A 9,567-nucleotide genomic window follows, 5' to 3' on the forward strand; every position below is an offset into this window, starting at 1 on the left:
CCCATAGAGCTGGGCAGGAGAAGCCCCACAGAGCTGGGCAGAAGCAGCCCCATGGAGCTGGGCAGGAGGAGCCCCATGGAAGTGAAGAGGCACGGCTCCGTGGGCCTAGAGAGCAGCAACCCCGTGGGGCCAGGCAGGAGCACCCTGGCAGAGCGTGGTGCCCAGCAGCAGGTCCCCCCGGGCCGGGCGTGTGGCCGGGCAGCCCCAAGGCTGTGCCGGGCAGGACGGTGCCTGCGGGAGGGCTGCGCCCGGCTCTGGCGCTGCCTCAAGGCCTGGTGGAGACGCCGCTGCCGGCCCCTCCACATCCGCTTCTGCAAGCCCCCGTGGTGGCAGCGCTGGTCCCAGAAGAGCAACAGGTTCCCTGGCTACTGAGCTGCCGGGGGCATGCGGGGCCGGGAACCCCCCTGGGGCACCCCTGCATCTGCAGTGTTATGAAAATAAATATTTTCTCTATCCCTAATGCTGTGGTTCAACTGCCCATCCCATGGCTGAGGGAGCAACCCCCTCAGTGCTCGACCCCGGCGGGGACGGGCTGGCACCAGGCACCACTGGCACCCACAAAACCGGGGGTGGGGGTGGCTGGTGCCCCAGCGGGTGTGCTGGCGTCTGGGGACCTGGGTGGGCTGGGGAAATGGCACCTCCTCAAGTTCCACAAGGGCAAAGTCCGGCCCCGGGGAGGAACAAGGCCAGGCACCAGCACAGGCCGGGGCACGTGGCTGGAAAGCGGCTTGGCAGAGAAGGTCCTGGGGGTGCTGGTGGGGGGCCGCGGGCCCCTGGGGCCAGGCAGGGGTCCTGACCAGAGGCGAGGGATGAGCGACTTGCTCCTTTTGACAGATGTGGTGCCTGACGGTCTGCCACTGGAACCAACCAAGGGACGCGGGGGCTGAGGGGAGGCCTCACAGCCTCTGTACCCAACGCCTTCGTTCTCCGCTGCTCCCCTCCTCCAGTCAACAGCACAACAAGCCTTGTCAAGGGCCAGTCGGCACACAATACTTGACTGAGTCCCACCTCGCCAACAGTATAAATCTGGCTTTCAGAACCCTCCCTTCTGAGGATGAGAACGGGTCGACGGGCCTGGACCTCTCCCCCCCCGCCCCAAGCAGGGACGCCTCTTTGGTAAGACTTGTGCCTCTGACTGTGTCGGGTGTTCCCCCGGGAAAGTACACTTAACAAAAGCGCTGAACTATTATGTCCAGCTGGATCTTTGCACTAAGTGTATTTATCGGTGAAATTCTGAACTTGTTTCATCTGCCGCCCCAATAAATGACCTGTCTTTTCGACTTTGCGACAGTGTCTCAGTGAAGGTCCTTGAGAGGGCTCCGACAGGCAAACGTGGACTCTGCTAAGTGGCCACGCGCGTAACGCTTTAGACGTGAACCCTTGAGCAAGTCTGGGACTTAGACTGGACCTAGCCGCACCTCGGCTCCTGAGAAGGAGTTGAGAAAGCAAGGGGGTCCTCCCTGAACCTGGGCACTCGACGGGAGGGCCCCCCTCAGCCACGTGTGAGACTCGTACTCTTCTCGCAACAGTAAAATTGGCATCATGGACAGGATTGCCGTGGATAAACTGCGGCGAAAATACCTGTGCGCGCCATCCCGAGTGGGAGTAGAATGGGGCCAAAAATTTTGGAAAGATGAGGACAACGTGGTGGAGTGGATGGACCAGTGTAGAAGTGAGCCTGGCAGTTTGGCCAGGGGACCTTCTTCTCGGTGGAGACCTGCTACGGTGCGGGGCACTTCTTCCCTCTGCGGGTGACCGAGCCCTGGGACAGGCTGCCCAGAGAGGTTGTGGAGTCTCCTTCTCTGGAGAGATTCCAAACCCGCCTGGACGCCATCCTGTGCGACCTGCTCTGGGTGATCCTGCTCTGGCAGGGGGTTGGACTAGATGATCTCCAGAGGTCCCTGCCAGCCCCCAGCAGTCTGGGATTCTGTGAATTTGCATCCCGTCCTAACGTTCAGTGCAGTGAATGGGACGGAGCACCAATCCATCTCGGCAGTGCTCACCCGCGAGGCTGGGGAGGGGGGTGCCCCAGAGCGAAGCCCCCAGCCCCATGCCGTCATCCCACACAGCTGCAGGGTGTCCCCGAGGTCTCTCCCAGCTCCTTTATAGGCACCATCACCAGGGCATGTTTTGCAGCACACCTGAGCCATCCAAAATGGGGACGAAGCAACCGCTTGGTCCCTGCACCCCTCCCTCGGGGGCCGGGCAGGGAGCCCGCCAGGGGGCAAAATCCCACGCAATGCGGAGCACCGAAACGCGTCAGGAGCCCAGGGCCGTGCCTGGCCCCAGAGCCCCAGCAGGGAGCGGAGAAGCTGGGGCAGACGGGACGTGGTGTTTAAACCTCGGCTGGCCGAGGGGATGCTGTAACGTGTCTGGCATTGCCTTCTCCTTCTCCTTCTCCTTTGCCTTTACCTTCGCCTTTGCCTTCTCCTCCTCACCCTACACATTTGCACTTCACCCTCCCTCCTCCTCCTCCTTCTCCCCCTCCTCTGAAGCCCCGCCAGGGTCCCCCATCCTGCAGACACTGGGTTTCCATCAGCTGCCACGCCTGATTTCCAGGGGGACGTCCCAGCCCCTCCTGAGCCCCTCGCATCTGTCCACACCGCCCGGGAAGGGCACGGGGTGCTGCCCGCTGTCACAAAGGCGGGGCTCTGCCTGCGCCCCGTGTCACAGTGGGGGCTCCGCCTGCGCCCCGTGTCACAATGGGGGGCTCTGCCTGCTGTAGTATTAAAAGGGGGCGCGGGGGCCCCGTGGGAGCAGGCAGCAGGCGCTGTGCATGGTAGTCTGGCCTTGTCTCGGCAGACTGCAGCCTCAGCCTCTGCCACACCAGCAGTGTTGGGGGTCCCCTCACTGGGGACCCAGGAAGTCATCGGGGACCCGCACCGCGGGCCTGTGCTGGTGACCGGAGTGCCAGGGCCGCACCGCAGCCGGTGCCATGGGGCGCTCCAACATCCCCACCTTGCCTGAGCTGTTGCCGCTCCTGATGCTCGTGCTGCAGCTCAGCCTGATCTCTGCCATGCTGCGGGCCAAGCGGCTCCGGGTAGGTGACCGTTGCACCGCACCACACTGCACGCACCGCGGCACACCATGGGGTGGGGTGGGGTGGCGTGGGGTGGGGTGGAGTGTCATGGGGGACTGTGGTGTGGGGCTGGGAGCTGTTCCCATCTCACCCCGCTTCTGGGGGTCTTGCAGAAGTGGTGGAAGAAGTCGAAGCGTCGGACGAGCATGGCCAGAGCCCAGCCAGAGAAGCCGAGTGGTGAGTGGCCCCGGCACCGAGCGCCCTGCAAACAGCCAACACTCCACAGCAGCCCCGACCCAGGGCTGTGCTGGGGGCTGCCGGCCGCTCACTCTGTCTCATCCCTCAGCAGCTTCTACCCTGGCAGACGGAGGAGTAGGGAAGCCTACGGTGACCCTGGAGACGTGGTGAGTGCTGGGGAGACCCCCAGATCCTGCCCCAGACCCTCGCCCCGTGCCCTGCCCCTGCCTGCATTGGGCAGCCCTTCCCACCGGCCATGGGGGGGGTGCTGCCCGCAGGTCCCACCGGAGGGGCTGGGGTGCAGCGGGTCTCTTCCTTCTCCTCTTCTGTAGGGACAACACAGAGGCTCCGAGCAGGAAGCGCCTGTCCCGGTGGGCCCCGCTGGCCTCCATGGACTCCCTGGGCTCCCTGTCAGGGAGCAGGTCCTCTTCCCTCAGCTCCCTCTATTCTTTCCCGGAGCCCTGGCATGGTGCGATGGCGGAGCTGGCAGCGCTCACCCGCCCGGGGCCCCCCAAGGCTGCCGAGGGGCCGGTGGCAGAGCCAGGGCCAGCCCTTGGCCAGGACCCCCCGCTGGAGCTGCCCCCGCGGACAGAGCAAGAGCGGGTCCCTGGGGAGGGCAGGGACAGGCCGCAGAGCCCCGTGGACGTGGAGCCGCCCCTCAGCAGCCACTCAGCCATGGCCACGGCCAAGGGGCAGCTTGTCCTCGACCTCATCCGCACTCTCCGGGACACCCAGGCAGTGACCGAACAGCAATGCAAGCAGCTGCAGACGGATCTGGCCCTGTGGCAAGGGGGGGCGGCGGTAGCCTGCGGTGGGACCAGAGCGTGGGCCCAGTGCCTTCAAGCGGAGTTGCCGTGGGTGGATGAGGACGTGGACATGGACAAGGCTGCGGATGGGGACATGGAGATGGACAAAGACACAGGTGCAGACAGAAGCAGCGCCATGGAGCAGGGCAGGAGAAGCCTTGAGGAGCTGGGCAGGAGCAGCCCCATGGAGCAGGGCAGAAGCAGCCCCAGGGAGCTGGGCAGGAGAAGCCCCATGGAGCTGGGCAGGCAGAGCCCAGTGGAACAGGGCAGGAGAAGCCTTGAGGAGCTGGGCAGGAGCAGCCCCACGGAGCTGCATAGGAGAAGCCCTAAAGTGGCCGGGCAGAGGAAGCCCCATGGAGCCGGGCAGAATGAGCCCCATAGAGCTGGGCAGGAGAAGCCCCACAGAGCTGGGCAGAAGCAGCCCCATGGAGCTGGGCAGGAGGAGCCCCATGGAAGTGAAGAGGCACGGCTCCGTGGGCCTAGAGAGCAGCAACCCCGTGGGGCCAGGCAGGAGCACCCTGGCAGAGCGTGGTGCCCAGCAGCAGGTCCCCCCGGGCCGGGCGTGTGGCCGGGCAGCCCCAAGGCTGTGCCGGGCAGGACGGTGCCTGCGGGAGGGCTGCGCCCGGCTCTGGCGCTGCCTCAAGGCCTGGTGGAGACGCCGCTGCCGGCCCCTCCACATCCGCTTCTGCAAGCCCCCGTGGTGGCAGCGCTGGTCCCAGAAGAGCAAGCAGGTTCCCTGGCTACTGAGCTGCCGGGGGCATGCGGGGCCGGGAACCCCCCTGGGGCACCCCTGCATCTGCAGTGTTATGAAAATAAATATTTTCTCTATCCCTAATGCTGTGGTTCTACTGCCCATCCCATGGCTGAGGGAGCAACCCCCTCAGTGCTCGACCCCGGCGGGGACGGGCTGGCACCAGGCACCACTGGCACCCACAAAACCGGGGGTGGGGGTGGCTGGTGCCCCAGCGGGTGTGCTGGCGTCTGGGGACCTGGGATGGGCTGGGGAAATGGCACCTCCTCAAGTTCCACAAGGGCAAAGTCCGGCCCCGGGGAGGAACAAGGCCAGGCACCAGCACAGGCCGGGGCACGTGGCTGGAAAGCGGCTTGGCAGAGAAGGTCCTGGGGGTGCTGGTGGGGGGCCGCGGGCCCCTGGGGCCAGGCAGGGGTCCTGACCAGAGGCGAGGGATGAGCGACTTGCTCCTTTTGACAGATGTGGTGCCTGACGGTCTGCCACTGGAACCAACCAAGGGACGCGGGGGCTGAGGGGAGGCCTCACAGCCTCTGTACCCAACGCCTTCGTTCTCCGCTGCTCCCCTCCTCCAGTCAACAGCACAACAAGCCTTGTCAAGGGCCAGTCGGCACACAATACTTGACTGAGCCCCACCTCGCCAACAGTATAAATCTGGCTTTCAGAACCCTCCCTTCTGAGGATGAGAACGGGTCGACGGGCCTGGACCTCTCCCCCCCCGCCCCAAGCAGGGACGCCTCTTTGGTAAGACTTGTGCCTCTGACTGTGTCGGGTGTTCCCCCGGGAAAGTACACTTAACAAAAGCGCTGAACTATTATGTCCAGCTGGATCTTTGCACTAAGTGTATTTATCGGTGAAATTCTGAACTTGTTTCATCTGCCGCCCCAATAAATGACCTGTCTTTTCGACTTTGCGACAGTGTCTCAGTGAAGGTCCTTGAGAGGGCTCCGACAGGCAAACGTGGACTCTGCTAAGTGGCCACGCGCGTAACGCTTTAGACGTGAACCCTTGAGCAAGTCTGGGACTTAGACTGGACCTAGCCGCACCTCGGCTCCTGAGAAGGAGTTGAGAAAGCAAGGGGGTCCTCCCTGAACCTGGGCACTCGACGGGAGGGCCCCCCTCAGCCACGTGTGAGACTCGTACTCTTCTCGCAACAGTAAAATTGGCATCATGGACAGGATTGCCGTGGATAAACTGCGGCGAAAATACCTGTGCGCGCCATCCCGAGTGGGAGTAGAATGGGGCCAAAAATTTTGGAAAGATGAGGACAACGTGGTGGAGTGGATGGACCAGTGTAGAAGTGAGCCTGGCAGTTTGGCCAGGGGACCTTCTTCTCGGTGGAGACCTGCTACGGTGCCCTCATCAGGAACTTCTCCTTCTACCCCGATGAGGGCCCAGGGCCCCCCTGCAGCTGGGGAGGGCAGACCCCTGCCAGGACCCCTGCCCCCCTCCCCCCAAGGCTACCCCTGACTCCCCCTCTCTGGCACCCCCAGGCAGGAGCATCCATGGGGAACCCCCCTGCCTCTGGGGGTTATTCCTGGCAGCCACGGCCCTGGCAGCCCCCACGGGATCCTGAGCCGAGATGCCACCGCTGCCACGGCACCACGGCGAGGGAAAGGGGTCGGGAATGGGAGCCACCAGCTTCACGGGGCCGACGGGACAGGACGGATCAGCAGGAGGGCTGGGGGTACGAGGACAGCCCCACTACTCAGCCGTGCCATGGTGCCACCGGCCCTGGGACGCCCCGGCAGCCCCAAGACGCCAGCAGAGCCAGGACGAGACCTTTCCCTGGCTCCCACAGGAATAAAGATTTGCTCTGGGACTGGGGTGTCTCCGGGGGATCCTGCGGTTCCCTGGGCTGGGGGCAGCTCAGGGTGGGGGGGCTGCAGCCGGGGTCTTCTCCAGCCCCCTCACATCCCCAGCCCTCCCGCATCCAGAGCATCCCGCAGAGCGATGCCTGCCGCCCGGGTCCTGCTCGAGGTGTCCGGAGGGGTGTGTGTGTCTCCTCCTGGACTCTGTCCCCTGCCTGCAGCCCTTCACCCCCTCCTCCTCCTCCTCCTCCTCCTCCTGCTCCTCTGGTGCAGGGTGCAGCCGTGGGGCCAGGCATCCCCAGGGCAGGGGCAGGGGCAGGGGCAGGGGCAGGGGCAGGGCTGTCCATGGCTCTCCAGCCCCTCGCTGGGCTGGGAGGGAGTCAGGGATGGATCCTGCCCTCTGCGCGCACCAGAGCCTCCTCCTCTCCCTCCCTCCTCACCCCACAGGTGCCCCCAGCACCCACGCACACCCCCATCCCCAGGACACGGGTGACACCGGCCGACACCAGGCAGCCTTGATGTGCTTTAATAAACCCTGGCATCCCACAGCGGGCTACGGGCAGGTCCCTGGGCCGGCGCGGGCAGCGCTCCTGCCTTGGTCAGGGGTGCCGGGAGACCCCCGCACAGTGGGGTGGGTTGATGTGGGACCATGTGGACCCCACAGCGAGGCCCAGAGACAGGCCTCTGTGGAGGCGTCACGTCCCCACGCCCATGACCAGGGCTGCCCCTCCCCACCAGCCCCAGAGCGTCCAGGGGAGGGCTGCGAGGAAGATGAGGGGCCTGGAGCATCTCTGGTGTGAGGAAAGGCTGAGAGAGCTGGGGCTGGTTAGCCTGGGGAAGAGAAGCCTGAGAGGGGATCTGATCAACACTTCTCAATATCTAAAGGGTGGGTGTCAAGAGGAAGGGCCAGACTCTTCTCAGTGGTGCCCAGCGACAGGACAAGGGGCAACGGGCACAAACTGGACCACAGGAAGATCCACCTGACCGTGAGGAAAAACTTCTTCCCTCTGCGGGTGACCGAGCCCTGGGACAGGCTGCCCAGAGAGGTTGTGGAGTCTCCTTCTCTGGAGAGATTCCAAACCCGCCTGGACGCCATCCTGTGCGACCTGCTCTGGGTGATCCTGCTCTGGCAGGGGGTTGGACTAGATGATCTCCAGAGGTCCCTGCCAGCCCCCAGCAGTCTGGGGTTCTGTGAATTTGCATCCCGTCCTAACGTTCAGTGCAGTGAATGGGACGGAGCACCAATCCATCTCGGCAGTGCTCACCCGCGAGGCTGGGGAGGGGGGTGCCCCAGAGCGAAGCCCCCAGCCCCATGCCGTCATCCCACACAGCTGCAGGGTGTCCCCGAGGTCTCTCCCAGCTCCTTTATAGGCACCATCACCAGGGCATGTTTTGCAGCACACTTGAGCCATCCGAAATGGGGACGAAGCAACCGCTTGGTCCCTGCACCCCTCCCTCGGGGGCCGGGCAGGGAGCCCGCCAGGGGGCAAAATCCCACGCAATGCGGAGCACCGAAACGCGTCAGGAGCCCAGGGCCGTGCCTGGCCCCAGAGCCCCAGCAGGGAGCGGAGAAGCTGGGGCAGACGGGACGTGGTGTTTAAACCTCGGCTGGCCGAGGGGATGCTGTAACGTGTCTGGCATTGCCTTCTCCTTCTCCTTCTCCTTCTCCTTTGCCTTCGCCTTCGCCTTTGCCTTCTCCTTCTCCCCCTCCTCTGAAGTCCCGCCAGGGTCCCCCATCCTGCAGACACTGGGTTTCCATCAGCTGCCACGCCTGATTTCCAGGGGGACGTCCCAGCCCCTCCTGAGCCCCTCGCATCTGTCCACACCGCCCGGGAAGGGCACGGGGTGCTGCCCGCTGTCACAAAGGCGGGGCTCTGCCTGCACCCCGTGTCACAATGGGGGGCTCCACCTGCGCCCCGTGTCACAATGGGGGGCTCTGCCTGCTGTAGTATTAAAAGGGGGCGCAGGGGCCCCGAGGGAGCAGGCAGCAGGCGCTGTGCATGGTAGTCTGGCCTTGTCTCGGCAGACTGCAGCCTCAGCCTCTGCCACACCAGCAGTGTTGGGGGTCCCCTCACTGGGGACCCAGGAAGTCATCGGGGACCCGCACCGCGGGCCTCTGCTGGTGACCGGAGTGCCAGGGCCGCACCGCAGCCGGTGCCATGGGGCGCTCCAACATCCCCACCTTGCCTGAGCTGTTGCCGCTCCTGATGCTCGTGCTGCAGCTCAGCCTGATCTCTGCCATGCTGCGGGCCAAGCGGCTCCGGGTAGGTGACCGTTGCACCGCACCATACTGCACGCACCGCGGCACACCATGGGGTGGGGTGGGGTGGGGTGGCGTGGGGTGGAGTGTCGTGGGGGACTGTGGTGTGGGGCTGGGAGCTGTTCCCATCTCACCCCACTTCTGGGGGTCTTGCAGAAGTGGTGGAAGAAGTCGAAGCGTCGGACGAGCATGGCCAGAGCCCAGCCAGAGAAGCAGAGTGGTGAGTGGCCCCGGCACCGAGCGCCCTGCAAACAGCCAACACTCCACAGCAGCCCCGACCCAGGGCTGTGCTGGGGGCTGCCGGCCGCTCACTCTGTCTCATCCCTCAGCAGCTTCTACCCTGGCAGACGGAGGAGTAGGGAAGCCTACGGTGACCCTGGAGACGTGGTGAGTGCTGGGGAGACCCCCAGATCCTGCCCCAGACCCTCGCCTCATGCCCTGCCCCTGCCTGCATTGGGCAGCCCTTCCCACCGGCCATGGGGGGGGTGCTGCCCGCAGGTCCCACCGGAGGGGCTGGGGTGCAGCGGGTCTCTTCCTTCTCCTCTTCTGTAGGGACAACACAGAGGCTCCGAGCAGGAAGCGCCTGTCCCGGTGGGCCCCGCTGGCCTCCATGGACTCCCTGGGCTCCCTGTCAGGGAGCAGGTCCTCTTCCCTCAGCTCCCTCTATTCTTTCCCGGAGCCCTGGC

This window comes from Balearica regulorum, chromosome 1, assembly GCF_011004875.1.
Source record: "Balearica regulorum gibbericeps isolate bBalReg1 chromosome 1, bBalReg1.pri, whole genome shotgun sequence".
NCBI lineage: Eukaryota > Metazoa > Chordata > Aves > Gruiformes > Gruidae > Balearica > Balearica regulorum.